The sequence below is a fragment of the Sapajus apella genome, unplaced genomic scaffold, assembly GCF_009761245.1.
Source record: "Sapajus apella isolate SASKATOON/1434 unplaced genomic scaffold, GSC_monkey_1.0 scaffold1, whole genome shotgun sequence".
Taxonomy (NCBI): Eukaryota; Metazoa; Chordata; class Mammalia; order Primates; family Cebidae; genus Sapajus; species Sapajus apella.
The window spans coordinates 47599281-47615847 of NW_022436941.1; the positions used below are offsets into that span (position 1 = coordinate 47599281).

General features: G+C 32.9%; 1 long non-coding RNA gene across 1 annotated transcript; it reads left to right on the plus strand.

The window, feature by feature from the left end:
- The first annotated feature begins 343 nt into the window (after positions 1-343).
- On the plus strand, positions 344-11185 carry LOC116550295. The gene is made up of 2 exons (XR_004268318.1): positions 344-483; positions 10657-11185. It is a non-coding gene; the product is annotated as an uncharacterized LOC116550295 (long non-coding RNA).
- The last annotated feature ends 5382 nt before the right edge of the window (positions 11186-16567 follow it).

The window sequence follows — 16567 nt, forward strand, 5'->3', positions numbered from 1 at the left end:
TTTATGATAATTCATTTCATCATTCCTTAGACATTTAAATGACAGAGTCCTAGTCAAGGAGGGGAAAGCTTCTGTAATTCTACGCCTCATGGTACAGTTGCCTCTGGAGAGATTTTTAAAATATTCCATATCATGGTATAAGCAGCAGCTAAACTTCTCAATTTCACTGTGATTTCTTGCCTTTTCAGAAACTGATAATAAATTGGCTACCTACCATTCTTGACCTTTTGACTTCTGAACCACTGCTGACCAAATCTTAGCTTGCCTTGTTTAAGTCAGTAGCTCTAGTATCTCTCTGATCCTCTCCCAGAGGGTCTGAAGCTTTCAGGCTCCTGAACGGGTAAGCTCCCCCTCTAGTGTTCACTGCTCATCAAATTATTCCTCCAACAAATAAGACAGAGAACTGCCTGTTTTTTGATTCCCTATCGAAGGACGGAGCTTGAGCCAACATTTATAACTGTTTAATGACACAAAGAGGAAAAGGTAAGTATAAATCCTGCATTTAAAAAAAAAGTTCCTTCCTTTTGATTCCTTTTAAAGCATTGCTACTGTTTGGTTATGAAACTAAGAAATGCTGCTTGTGCTGCCTTGCAGGCAGAATGCATGGCTGAATAGACAGGATGAGTTTGAAAGATATAAGATGATCTGGGAAAAAACAATCCTTTCTGTTGGGAAGCTGCATACCTGGTCATGAATAAATGACTTCTCAATGGAAGCTAACGCTCAGGAGCTTTTTATTTGTAGACCAATTACCAATAGAGGAGCAGGATGGGGGATTGGGTTGTTCTAGGGAACACCAGTATGTTTTTCTTCCAGGATTTTAAAAAAGACCAGTAAAAAATGAAATGCCTTCCATTTGTTTTTGCAAAGAGCCTGGGTAAATAGTCCCCTACACTTAAAGACCCTCACTCTATTTGACACAGAACTTCAGAAAAAAAAAAGTGCAATAGATATTGGTGGTAGTTTTCAAGTCTGTTGAACTCAAAGGTTAAAAGTTCAAGAACTTCATTAAATGTAGTGTTGAAGCCTTAGTGTGACATAATCCAGAATTTATCATGCAATTGAAAGTAAGAGAAAGAAAAAAGGAAAAAGCAACAGAAGGAAAGAACTAAAACAAGGAAAATTTAAAATAGTTCTGAGAGGTTAATCTTCACAGTTGTTTACTAAACTAAAATCTAGAAGTTTTATTGGTTTATTTCGAATCATGGGCATCATTTTAAACTAACAAAAAGGAAACATACACCAGTTTACTCAAAGAATACACAGATAAACTTTCTATGTAATTGTTTCAAAGTGTGTTTCAAACAACTGTGTGTGTCTTGAAATAGATCATATAATTTATTTGAAATTCAGGTTGGAAATAATATGACCACATTAAATTACTATTGGTTTTAATCTTCTAAATTTTAGGGAATAAAAAAAGCCCTCAACCAAGTTTTTCTTCATATTGGTAATCCCAAAAATTAGGTTAGATTTATAGTTTTATTCTGGTGATCTAAGTTAACATGTATTTCTTAATTAAAATATTGAGATTTTTAAAATGTGGTAAATAAGGGATATGTTCTATTTTTATATACTATCATGATCAAGATGATCACTATTCTCATCATTCTCACTAAGTATGTATTAAGCACTCTCAAATTATACAAAGCTACACCCTGTCATAACTTACATTTTTTAATGTAATGTTTGTTATGACATTAAAACTGAATTATTCTGTTTTGATCTTTTAAAGACCTCAAAACATTTTCTAAAGTACAGTAACCCATTCCACAAAAATATTCATTACCTTACCATTGATATTTTTCTCTTTACTGGGTCATTTAGAACCAGATTGCTCAATATGGCAGAAGAAGAATAATGCTTTCAAGTCCTGTAATGTTAGAGTACCTTAGCTTTTTTCTGTTTTCAATTTTCTAGGTTCTGTGTTTTATTAAATTCTATTTTAGTGCTCTATTTTAAAGCTGACTCCAGGGTCTTGTTAAAAAGGTCATCATTCATGAACTAATGGGACCAGGTGACTAGGGTCTATCTTTAATCAGCAGTGGCCCCTTTGAAGGTTCAAAGGATTAATATTGTCTGTATGTACATTCAGTTTTGAGCTTCTTGGATGACACAGCAATGCACAGGATGACCATTTCTACTAGGCTGAGGGTTATTCCAGGTGGACAGCTGTCTTTTCTGAACAGGACTCAGATCAGACCCACTTTCTTCTGAGCAGTTGTTTCACGGGAGTATCCTTCAATCACATGTCTCATGCTAAGACTCACTGTGAGACACACAGTATGAATTGGAGACCAGCACAAATATAAATGCCACCTTCTTTATTTTTTAGAGGCTATTTTAAATTGTTGGTTCAGGCAAAGTCTAAACCACTAGAAAAATTCTAAAGTAAATAGATTGCCAATTATAATGGAAAAATTGAATTTTATGAAACTTTCATAGCCAGATTTCTAGTTGTACAAATTTCACATCAAAATTTCTAGTAAGAAGGAAGTCATGATTTATATGTTTGACTAACTTAATTGCTAAAGATTATGCACATTGCAAAGGACAGGTCAAAAGGCTCTGTCAGCCAAAGTGGTTAGAAAAACACGCAGAAAAAAAATAATGACAACACAAATTTAAGCACAAAATACATATAACTACACAGAACCATAAAGATTTTTGTAATATAAAGTGATTTATAATAGGATTATAAACTATAAGAATGATAGGGTCTTTAGAGTTGATCTCATCTACTTTCCTCATTGGTCAAGTCCCAGGCCCAGGGAAACTTGGAAAAATGAATTGTTTGTTTAAAGTCATATGGTGAAAAAATAGAGAACAAGGCATCGGATCTTGGCCTGTGGGTTTCAATCGCAGTGCTCTTTATGCCAAGCGAGCTTCAGTCATGCTTTCAAGGTAACTATTGGTGCTTTCATAGAAATAAGAAGAAAAATACATTGTTGGGAAGTTTGAAAAAGATGTGAGTTATTTTAGAAGATAGTAAATATTTACATGGGAGGAAAGCTAAATGTTTGATGAGAGGAAGAAAGTGGATTTGTTGTACAATTAAAACTTATGGTCTGAGATTTTACTTTTACTGAAATAACCACTATTAAGATATAGATTGTTATTGAGACTGAGAATTAAGAACAAAATGATGATTAAAGACCACATATTTTTATTAAGAAATATATTAAAAAAAAATCAAGGTCTTTATCAACTCACTAAATTGGTAGGTAAGTCTCTATAGTTATAGGGACCAGCAAGTACATAAGCAATTTTTATAAACTATGTTGAAAAGTGATCAAGTGGGCTTATTTATTTTTAAAACAGTATGCATTCATTGATTAATCAACAACAAGTCTAATGATTATGAGACAAGAATTACTGGTTAATGGCTTTTAAACTATAACAGCAAATTAAAATTTTTTTTAGAAAATAAGGTGCACTATTTTCTTTGTTATCCCTATTATCTTAACTGGGAAGGATAAATTAAGGTGTTGCTTCATCTTTGTTACAGACTAAATGTTTCCCCACCACCCAAATTTCATATATTGAAATATAATCCACAAAGTGATGCTTTTTGGAGGTAGGGCTTATGGGTGGTGATTAGGTCATGAGGGTGGAGTCCTCATGAATGGAATTAGTGCCCTTAGAGCAAAAGACCTAGTGAGAATCAATTAGAAAACATTAGGAAAACAAAGAAGTTTTTAAAGGTAAGGCTATAAAAATTGTCCATGAGGAGATTGTGGTCAATTGTGTGTGGAGCAAGCCAAGTCCTAAAAACAGGAGAATGTGAAGGAATACTGAATCTCTTTTGAGTACAATTTTGTTGGCTATGCTAATAGCAGTTTATATAGGAAAGAGTTTGAATTTAGCCAAGAGAAGTTGGTCATCAGTAACACAGATGACACTTTTGCAGGTTTGAAATCATTAAGGAAATAAAGAGAAAAATCTTTACCTGTAGGGAGCAGAGGCTTCAAAATATGGTTCATTGCTCTCATTGTGCTGCTGAAATAGTTACATGAACTAAATAAGAAACAAGAGTATTATTTGCATTTACACATAAAGTTCATAAGTTGCAGGTTGTTCTTTAGCATAGGAGAAAGAGCACATAAATTAATCAGGAATTAAATTGCTTGAATCAACATTAATTCATCGAAAGTTCTAGTCCATATGATAAAAGGATTATTGTGAGCATGTTGGAATTTCACCATTTTGATCATCCTGCAGTACTCCTCTTTACTTTTTAAAAACTCAAATTATTAATTTTCTCCATATGGAGACTTACTTTGATTCATTTTTCCTCCCTTGCTCCAATCTCTGTTAGGAGCATAATTCTGTGCTACATTTAGTTAGATACTAGTCCTTCACACATTCTGCTTCAATTGTAGGTTTTCTTATCCTATTTTGCCAGAGCATACTCAAGAGCAATGATTATACCTTTTTCTTTTCTGCATCTATATCTCTATTCTTAGTGCCATAGCCTTCCACTCATAAATAAATAAAATCATTGTTGTAAAGACTGAAATGAAAGAAAATTTGAGCTTCCTGGTCTTCATTCTACAGCTTGATCACTCTTTTACAGCTACAGCAATGAATTTTCCATGATAGTAAACATTTTTTCAAGGCAAAAAGATGTATTCCAAATTAGAGCCACATATGGAAATTAGGAATCTTGCCTCCAACTTAAAGTCATGCAATTGTAAAACCTCTTTGCTCTAGAATGCCAGTCTCTTATCTCTTTTAGAAATTGTCTCTCCAAATACTATATGATACTAAGTAAAACATTTAAATCTTATTATATTTTCAGTGCTATATTACCAGTTCATGTCATTCATTCATTATTTGAGGAACATCCTGATAACACAATAGTTACTGAACTTTCTTCTTTTCATGAGACTTACAAACTAGGATACAGGCAGGTGATAATAAAAAAAGAATGTGGTATAAATGCACTGAAAGAAAAGAATAACAGACATTGGAAATAGAAAATGCTAGAAAAGGTTAGCACTTGAAGCCTTCTTAATGTCATCTGTAAGTTTGACTGTGGTAGTTTGCCACCAAAGCTCTGTCTGTGCTTATGCAATGTTATTCCCAGCAAGCAACAGTATACCAAATTGTTCTAATCCAAGAATATCATGGTTGAAGTTCTACTGTGTCTTCAGGTGTGTGTTAATGTGTCTCACATTGCAGCTGCTTGAGTATTCTGCTGTATATATCCAAGCATATTCAGGTCAATGTGATATGTATTAAAAAACATTACTGTAATAAAAAATTTTTGTGGGGGAATGCCCAAATATACTATTAGACATTTTGAGTAACAAAGGGAATAATGAAGAAAAAAGAAAAGGGGTTAGAGGAGGTCCCCAAAAATTATTAGAAAAAAATAAGCCAAATGATCTGTTACAAAATTTACATTTCCAGCTAGATATCAGGTAAATTGGCCAGCACTGAAAACATTACATTATGTACAAACCTGACCTATTATAAAGGATGAAAAGTGATTCTGGCTGCAAATTAGGCATTCTGTTTCCAATAAATTCTGTAAAACTTACAGAAGAAATGTGGTCAATGTCATTTAAGTAAGAATTAAAAAAGACAACCAACCATGACATAATTATAGTGGCATAGCATTTCAGAGAAGAAATGGATCTTATAAGGACATTTAGGTAACTGTAGATGAAACCAAATGTAAGGAACTGTTGAGTACAGATCACCTTAGCAGAAAGAAGGTCTGGATAATGCTGTCTCTATTCAGATTTTAATATAAACTTCGCTCCCTTGGCACTTCTCCCCTACCTCTATCACTATATGAATGTGAACTTCTAGATTACTCTCACATACCTCTGAGTCACTGTTTAGCACAGAGCCTGACATAATCATTCTATTATATATGCTTGATTGCTGCCTTGCTTGCTAAATAAGTGAATGAATGATGAATGAATATATGGCAGACTTTATGCAGACCATGGTAAGTCATGGAGAAAAAAACAGAGCATCTGATAAAATGACTCAACTTTTGGGAGAAAATCTCTCTCGCACTTCTACAGAATAATAAAAAGAATCACAAGTTCAATCTTAATTTTAAGTAAACATAAAGTCAAAATTATTGAGTGCAAAGCATGTGCCAAACCATTTTAATTGTGTTAAGTTGATTCCCATAGCAATCCCCCCAGGCAGATATTATCCTTAATGAGAAGAAAAAGTGACTAAGCCTAAGGAAAATTAAATAAATCACCCTAAGTGCCATAGCTAAAACAAAAGAGCTAGATTTGAATGCAACCCTAGCTGATTGCACAGCCCATGCCCTTTCTACTCTGTCATTCTTCCTTCTATTGAAGAATGATTTGGAAAGTTTGTGTTTGGAAATGCAAGAGGTTATTTTATTATTAACACAGAATTTATAACAACTATGGAAACAAGCATTGAACAGAATTTAACTCATACCCTAAACTTCAGGGTAACATTTTAAAAATTTTGAGAGAAAAAGAGTTTTGGTTCCATGGCCATTCATTTTAAAATGGAAGATGGATTCAGTGCTATAAAGACTCTGAAATATGAAATTAAGAGTAACATCACTGAGCTGGCTTCTTCTAAATATCCTGGCTTTATCACTTACTGGATGAATGATCGTGGGAACATGACCTCTCTGCACCGCATTTTCCTAATTTGTAAAATGGTGATAACAGCAGTACTTTTTCTTGTATGTCAGTTGAAGGATGACATGACATGCAATTGTAAAGAAATGCATAGTGAATGGTAGCTGTAATACTGAAGACGAAGAAATGCCAGGAACCAAAGGGTTAACCACAAAACAGAATCAGAGGAGTAACATAGGAGAAAAAGGGACAAGTCAAGACAGCATGGGACAAAGGCCAGTGGAAACAATTGGCACCAAAAAATTTCTCTAAGGTGAGGGTTGAAGTAGCTTTCAAAATCTCTTAAGAATAAAGTTTACCTGGAAAAGGTGAATACAATTTGGCATGGGTCTGCATGACATAAATGGTATGGTCTGCATGACCATACCTTTTCAGAGAATGAAAATATCAGGAATCAAAAAGCAGTTAAAGTATGAGAAAAAGTGACTAAAATGTACAGAATTCAATAGAACCAAATGTAAAAGTCCAAATTTAGGCTCAAAAAGTCAAAATAACCTGGAGAAATTTAGCATTAGTTTGTTAACAAATTTATTTCACAATTATTAAATTTATCTTAATAATAAGTATCATTATATTGCATATTTATTTACCTATTTGTCTACATGTATATGGCATCTCTTTCCCCACTAGGATGTACATTTCCAGATAGCAGGGTGCTCATGCGTCTTGTCCACAGCTGCCCACAATGTGCTTCTCACGATGCTGGTACACTGCAGGTATTTCATAAATAGTTTTCAACAAATATGTTGATTTTTTAAATAAATTTCCTGTGCTTTTGTGGGGCATGTTACTTAATCTGCCTTAGCTGCTGAGTGTTTATCTCCAAAACTGTTATAATTGATGAGACAATATATGTAAAGCACTTAGCCTGATGTCTGGCATTTTGCAGCTTTTCATAAATGCTAATTCTACTCTTTCTGCTCAGTTCTGGGTAGAGGATAAATTCTACAGGTGGCAGAGGTGTTTTCTGGTATGGAATGACACAAGACTAATTTTTAGGTCGCATGCTTCTATAAATTGTCCAATCTTTTACATATTTTATCACTTATATAAACTCCTAAATAATCGTTACAATAAAAGTTTATACTTACCGTTGTATCTAGTAAAATATTGATGAAATTCAAAGAAATTTAATTTTATCAAATTTCATAAACACTATTGATTTTTATTACATTATATAAAGATCATATCCTCTCTCTTTTCAAAAGGCTGTATGGCTGAGATGGGTTAACTTAGATAATAGCCATATTACAAGGAATATGGAGAAGCCATTTTTTCAGTATGTAATTTTTTAAGTAAAATTAACATTGAGCTCTTGGAGACATCAGTTTTAATAGTAATAATTGTGTACTTAGAGTTTCTTGTAGTTAGAAGCACTGCGCAGCAGTACAACAAATCACAAAGGGTTATTTCGCTGTTTTTATTTTTTAAACTTCAACTCTAAATGAAGACAATTATATTTGAGATGTGCATTTAAGAATCGGGTGAATCATAAGGTCAAATTATCTTTAAACCAAAATCAAATGACCATTGAAATCTCTTACAAAAGACATTTAGCTTAGGAAAATTGTTTTCTGTTACTTGGGACTTGGCATTTATACATTTGCTGCTTTAAAATTACTTCTAAAGATTATATTTGTATTATAATGGAATTGTTGTGCAAATCTGACTTAATACATAAAATGAATGCTATTATAGTGTCCCTGATGGCTCCACCACGATCCATGAAGAGTTCTGACCATTCTTACAGGTCTCTGTATAGTCTGCCCTCTGGTGCCCTAGGCCTGTGCTACCAGTCGCATTCTCCAGCTCATCAACTCTGAAATAAAAAACAAGTTCTTAGCTCAAAAATAGACTTGATAGATGTAGTCTGAATTCCATTTCAGAAAATCAAATATGTCAAAGACTAATTTTGAAAGAAGGTTTTCTATCATTAAACAAAATACAAAAACAAAACTCTCCTAAAATGCCGGTTGAGCATAGCTCTGGCATTATCAGGAAAAAGGTATAATATAAAGAAAACATTTTGAGGATACTATGGTTGACATTCTGCAAGGATTATAAATTGATTTTAGAATTTCTGAAACTGCAAGTTTCTATTGGGAAAATGATCTATACAGTACAGGGAATGCACTTATTAATGAAAGTCCTCTTCATTATTTCACATATTCTTTCTTAGGAAAATAAGTTATCAGCAAGTATTTTTTCTTCTCACATATATGTGTAAAAGTCAAGCAGAGACTCAGATAAAGTCTACTTACTGACCCTTACGTGCAAAATTTCCTTTTTTAAGGCTGGTGTCCAAAGTCTTCTTTAAATAATATGAAAAATAAATTTGAGAAAAGGAAAAGCATATATTTAAACTCTAAAATACAATTAAAAGTTTATAAGTCATATGATGAAAATTTATTTTATTAATTTAAAAAAGGTGCTAGATTTTATTAAAAAAATCTTTATATTCTAAAAGTTGATATTTAAAATATAATAAGTGTACAGTCTTATTTTAACCTGTAATGATAAAATTCAGGCTACTTAATAATTAATTGTAATCAATTTATAAAGATGACTAAATTTGGAATCCACTAGTTGAAAAGGGGATAATAGCAATATTTTTGTGGCATTAACAGTTTATAATGAGTGACTTTTCACACATACAATATTATTTATATGAATAGAACTCTTTGAAATGCACAGCAAAGTTTTGTCTTGTAGAGGAATAGTCAGCATTTTTAAAAAATAGGCATTGGAGAACCCACAAATCTGAAAATTTTGCATTAATTAAAGTATTATGCATTCATTTGTTAAAGGGAAAGTAGAGTTACAGCTGATTTTAATGATGAGCTATATTGAATTGCTTGCACAATAGCACACATGTCTTTGATGATACCAACCTCAGAAATAGATCATTTTAAGCAGCAAAGGCAGCAATTATAGAAGGATGTCAGGTTACAAAAACTGAGAAATTAGACAAGAATTTATCAGGGCATGATTCAATGTAGGTATGGGGTTTTTTTAATATTAATTTCTGTTATATCTTTTTATAATTAAATATTTTAATCTCTCTCAAGATCTCTCTAGTTTAACTAAATCCTCCCACCAGATATGCAAAATAAAACCATGCTAGTCATTTTGGAATTGTGGAAAAAAGGAGGTAATAGCGTGTTGTGTTCAACTCTACTGCTCCAATTCATTTCAATGAGAATCAGTCAATAAAAAGTCCCTGTTTCAGCAAAGGCGGGAGAAGAAACAAAAGGACTTAATGAAATGATCTGTTTACAAAATGCTAAGTGAGGGTTCTATGAGAAAACAGCATTAAATCCAATTTTGGTTTCCTAATGCAATTTAGGAAGTCTTATATGCTCCCAGTTTTTGCTTGTCTTTTTTTTTTTTTTTTTTTTTTTTTTTTGTGAATGGACTGAGACATGTGGTCTTTTTTCTTTCCTTAACATTAATTTTTTTTAAAGCTATTTAACTTTCTTACTCTTCAACTTTGCTACAGTATTTCTAAATAGCCCAGAAAAGATAAATCAATGCCTGAACTGTAACCTTACACTTATATACTTGTTAAATGACTTTTTTTACAGTCTGTTATTGCTAGAAATTGGATTGCTTTTAAACTAATGCTGTCTGGCGGGCAAAAGTGAGTGAAACCGCAAAGCCTGGAGGAACACTAATTACTTGTTTTAATTAGCAGCAACTTTCACTAGAGTATAATCTCCCTACAGGCCACTTTTCGGTAGGTGTGGAAAAAAATCATGTAGGAACAAACTGATAATCTCTTACTTGCCCCTAAATGAGAGCAGAACTCTGATTCTAGTATAGACATATCATTTGTACAAGCCTCTAAACCCTCAGGACACAGGGCCTACCAGGCTAGGCTACCCAATTCAAAGATCTTTAGCAATCAGTTGTACAATAGAGCCCTTATTTTATGCTGCTACATCATAAAAGTGGTCCTTTTGTTACATTTCCATCCTTAAAAGGGTCTTAATCCCTTTCTTTTCAGACCAGTCTATGGCAAATTCCACTGGGACATCCCATTCGCCACAAGGACTGAAATGACCCACTCCGAAAGCAGCATGTGAAGCTTTGAGCCTTTCTTCCCCCCGCCACTCTCCAGAGAACATTAAATCGTACTTTTCATTCCCCTCACCATAGGGGGAACCCCCTTAATGATGACAGAGAAAGAAAAATTCCATCACACTGTCCTATGATACCATTCTGCTGTCAAGCAGGCGTTTCCCTGGTCAGAGAATCAAACATGGCTTCCAGCAGGTGGATGTTGCTGAAGGTCACAGACAGCAAAATGCAGAGGTTACACATGGAGGAAGCACAGGTTCCCACAGCAAATTAAGTCATCTGTGAAGCCGCCTCATTTCCCAGCGACTAAATTTATGACTGCTTTTAAGGGTCATCATCACTTGCATGCGCATACACTTTATTGAAAGTATTTGAGATTTTGGAAGAGCAGGATCATCCCAATTAAAAATGCATACATGAGCTACACTTTTAAAGTAAATGAAGAAATTTAAAAATGTGTTTATGTAACTCTTTTTATTACTGATTAGGGAGATAAAATCTTAAGCAATTTTAAAACAAAAGTGTAAATAGTAGATTGAACATGAGCATGTTGCTAAAGTAAAGGTTGTAGTCTGGGAAATAGTAACATTTCCCCCTGATATGAGAAAATTATTTTAACTTTTTACATCAAAGGGCCTGAAAAAAATCCACAGCATTAAAGTTGCATAATGCTATTATAAATCTTGATTACTATGATATGGATTCTTATAAGGCTTGAAATATGCCTTTTATTAAAACAAATTTAAACTAGCAATTTTTTATAAAACAAAAATATGAAATAGTAAGTCAGTAATTTTTATTAGATTCAATGACCTGTAATTTGATTCAAATTAAAAATAAAGTTTTCTCATAGGTTTTACCACTACTTAGTTTTCTTATTTAATATGCTTTTAAAATTATACTGTAGTTTCTTCTCAAACATTGAAAATGAATAGAATCTATTCTATTTTATATAAATGTCCCAGATAATTGTGTAATAAATCTTTGCAAGTGTTGACATTTCCAACTGTAAATGACAATATCATTGTAGATATTTTTTGACCAGATTATGATATTTTTCAAAAAATTGGAAATTCATTGCTTTATTGGTTCTTTTTTAAATTAATAACTTAGAAGAAGCCTTAACTGAAAATCCACACCCCACTCCTTTTCAGGTATAACTCTATATATATACCACATATTCTAGGAAAATATTATCTGTACAAATAATTCCATAGTGTAATATAATATACACATTCATTTATTTCACATTCAAAGATTTAAGAATTTTGGAATTACAAAAACAAAAACCTAAAAATCAAACTCAAAAGCAAATTTTATAACAATAAATATTGGCTCTACCATTCTTACATTACTCAGGTGGTAACATTTGCCCATATATGATTATTTGAAATATTAAGATGAAAGAATCCTCTAAATGCTTATACTATAGCTTTCCCTTGTTACGACAGTATGTTTCTCTCCAAGTGCTTTATTTTAGTTTGAAAAAGGGTGCCTTTAGATACTGTTTTGTAAAAAGTGAAAAATTCAAAAAGCATTTATACAAAATTACTGAATCTGTGTCTTGAGATTTGTTTTCTTCTATGGCAGGCTTTGCGGGTAGCTTGTGTCTGGGGTCCAGCCTGCTGGAGGGTTACAAATGCAATGCATGAGATAGCAAAAGGAGATCTGAATCAAAAAAAAGTAAACATCTAGAATAAAGAACAGTTGAAAGGGGCTTTGTGAACAAGGGGTGTTGCAGTAGAGAATGGGTTTGGGGTGAGGCTGCCCCGGTTCTTTGTTCCTCTTCACAGCGGTGGCTCTGAGGGACATGCATTGTCCCCTGAATGAACTGACCATCTCTTAAACAGACTAATAGCCACCCTTGTAAGCACATTTAAACTATCAAGCCTAAATATTTAGAGTTATTTAGGGCTCTTTTTTCATTAATTAGTGGCTACCTATCTACAATTCCTTATTTTTCTGTACATTCTCTTTCCCTAGTACTTTCTACGAGAAGCATTCTGAAGTCCAGGGCTGAATGCTATGGCTGAAACTTGATCCTGTTTAATTAAGTCTGAAGAAAAGTCTTATTTTTTAAGACTCATGCTGTATAAAGAACATGTGCATCCTGTGAGATGCAAATTCAAACACAATTTACTCTCACTTTAACTTTAAATTTCTAGGCAGAATATCTTTTTTGAGTACCGTTTTATTTTCCTTATTCTTATGTGGAAAAAGGAAATCCATGTCTGAAGAGGTGGCATTCAAAATCTGTCCACTACAGGAGGAGAAAAAACTTGACCAAATGCAGGTTGGAAAGAGGCACTATTGAAAAAAGAAAGAAAAAAACATAATTTTTCCCCACACTAAATATCAAGGTATGTGTGTTTTATAATCTTGAAGATTCTCTAGGTAGATGTCTTGATGGGAAATAAAACTTGAATGTCCATGAGGGATTCAACCACAATTTTGAAGTGTCATTTAAATTCCATTATTAACTTTTTCAGTGTTGTCAGTCGTGATTAGAGTCTTAGGAAAACACTATTAATACATTAAGTGGATTTAATTACTGAAAATCCAAGTGTAGAATATAAGCATATTTTTATCATTATTTATATTACTATGTGTTAATACATGTGTTATATAGCTTACAGCTTATTTGATAAGGCCTTATAGAAATGGTAGATTTTTCTTCTGAGATAACAAGTGATAAACCTAAAAAAGCAAATACTTAACTCTGACACAAAACACCTTTCCCAATTATGCATATGGTAAGACTATGAAAGTGCAGATATATTTACTATATTTTAGTAATTTAATTCTTTTACCTTTGAAGAGCATTTGCCTTTGACATTAAAATGTATATGCCAAAACAAAGGTAATTTTACACTTGAAAAGATGTGATAACACAAATAAATATTTTAATTATAAAATAATTTATCAATATGTAATATAGTTCTGGTTACACAACTGCATTCAAATTATAAAAATTAGTCAAGGTGACATTTATTATTTGTGCCTTTTTCAGTATATATATTTTATTTTAATGAATATCCTATTCAAAATTGTATACAATTCCCAGAATCCCAAAATTTCAGAAATTACTTGGGAAATTATTTGATAAAGATTTCCTAAAAGGTTATTCTTTTTGAATGGACAATTCTATATTCAGAGTTACACGGTGGAAGCATCTGGCCCTTCCTTTAAGCATCTTTAGAAAGAATATAAATGATAAACATGAAAATCTCTGTAAACCAAATGCAAATTGTAATTATAAAGTATTGTTAAAATGATATAGGGGATAGCAAGCTGCATGAGACAAGATAGCTGACTTCTGAGATATGAAAATACAGAAAAAAGTCAGGTGTATTCATATCTAAGTGTGTCAATTGTTCTGATTGAAGTACAAAGAACCATGGAATATATTTGATAAATGCTTACAATGTGCCAGTTACTGCTCTAAGAGTTTGTTTGTTTGTTTGTAGACAAGATCTCCTAGTAGCATGATCATAGCTCAAATGCCTGGGCTCAAGTGATTCTCCTACCTTAGCCTCCTGAGTTGCTGAAACTATAGGTGCAAGCCACCACATCTGGCTAATCTGTTTTATTTGTTAGAGATATTCTCACTAGATTGCACAGGCTGGTCTCTAACTCCTGGTAATGCTGTTATAAATATACTCCGCAGCCCACAAAAATCTATTCAACTAATGGTTCATATTTCTGTGCTAAACTTATGGATCAAATTTGCTGTGTTTTATGCTTTATGAAGTACTCATTATTTTCACTTTTATCTCTTGGTTCTTAAAAAAAATTTTAAAGAGGTACTCATTATTGAGTATCCATTTATTGAGTGTGTACTCAGCCACATCAAAAGCTTGCCCTATGATTATTATGCACACACAATCTCCAGAAAGAAATGTGGAATCGTTGAATATATGATAATGAGTCATATAGTGAATATACTTTCATAGTATTCTAGAAGAAGATCAGAACAGTAGATTTGCTCTGACTGACAGATTTAGGAAAGACTTCAAATTAAAAGTGTTACTATTTAATCTTGATTGATGATTAATTTAGATTACAAGATTGACATTTAACCTGGAATCTAAAAATGAAGAATATTTTATGAGTAGACAAGAATGAGAAAGAGATGTTCTTTCTTGAATGTTCCTGATATCCGTGTAAAGATGTATTTACACTCTGTGGAATATATTTTTCTTTCTTGAACTGTAACTGTTATAGGACAATTTCCCATTATTCTTATATACCCCTAGGAGTAAGGCTATGATTTCAAATTGTCTTTTATCCAGGGCTCAATTATCATAGCATTTGAGAATATAAATCCTATTGAGGTTTTGATACATGGTTACAAATTCTTTGACACTTTTCAATGGAAACGTAGGGTCAATTTCCCCTCACTTTCAATCTGGCTGGGCTTTCAACTATTATGAACAATTGAATATGCTAGAAATGACACTTAGGACTTCCAAAACTAGTTTACAAAAGGCCGTGATGCTTCTGTCCTGTTTGCTGGAACACTTGTCCTTGGACCGTTGTGCTGCCATATAAAAAGTGACCAACCTGAGACCTTTGTGTTAAAGAGGACTCAGCCACCAAGCACAGCTAAGCCTTGTCCTCCATATTCTATCCCCAATCTAGGTGCTAAAAATGCAGGTAAAGCCGTTTTTGATCCTTTAGACCAGCCCATCCATCAGCTGAATGTTACCAAGTGACAGCCATCCATGGAACATGGAAAAATGGATTCACCTAGCCAGTGTGCATTCAAATTCTCAACCCACAGAACATGAGGTATAATAAAGTGGTTGTTGTTTTAAGCCACTAATTCATGAGATATTCTATTACATAACAATACAAGCTGGAACAAACGAGAAGAAATCTGTTCAATTTTTTTTTTACGTATATTAAAACTTTTGCCTTTTTGGATCCAATTATGATCTTGTCCTTTTCATTCCTTCTCTAGATTTGTTGAATGAGTGAATATAAGATTAAATTAATAGTACAGCCTTTGACATTAAGTAAATAAATATATAAAATAAATATATCATAATAAATTTTGATAAATGCTATGAAGTAACCTAAAATAGTGTTATGAAACACAAATGCTAGAAGAATCTAGTGCTCAGGGAAGATTTCTATTCAGAGGCGATATTTAAGTCAGGCCTGAAAGATGGGAAGGAACAGGCAAGGGAAGATTGAAAGAGTGAACTTTCTAAGAAAAAGGAGCAGCTATGTCGTAAGTCCTTGAAATGAAAAAGAGCTGGGGAATTCTAGAATTCATAGGAAAATGAAACAAAACAACCACTACAACTGAAGCAAAATAAGCAAATGAGAGAACAAGTCAAAATAAATTTGGAGATATGGCTCAAGAGCCATATTAAACAGAAAAATTCCTTTTAAAGAATTTAGATTTAATTCCAAATTCAAAGGGAAACTATGTAGATGTTTTATAGGAACTAGCCACTATTGTTTCTATTTATATGTAAAATGTTCATCAGATCTCATTCTGCTAAAATATTATATTTATGACAGTAATACAGCAGGTGAACTTTTATTTTAGTCTTTATTTATTTGTGGAAATTAACTTTGCATTTTTACTTGCAAAACCAAAAGCATGTTCTCAGCAGGAAAAGTAGTGACGCTCTCTTCCCACAACTTGTCTCCAAATGGTAACTCTCCAGAGACGTCTCTCTAAACTATAGTGGACTGCGGAGTTAAGTGGAGAAAGGAAAAAGGCTCCAGCGGAATATAGATTTGAAGTTCTGTCTGTTATCAACATTGGAAAAAAAGTACATTTCTAACTGTCATAGTAAGGAGTAAAACTATTTCTAATGGTG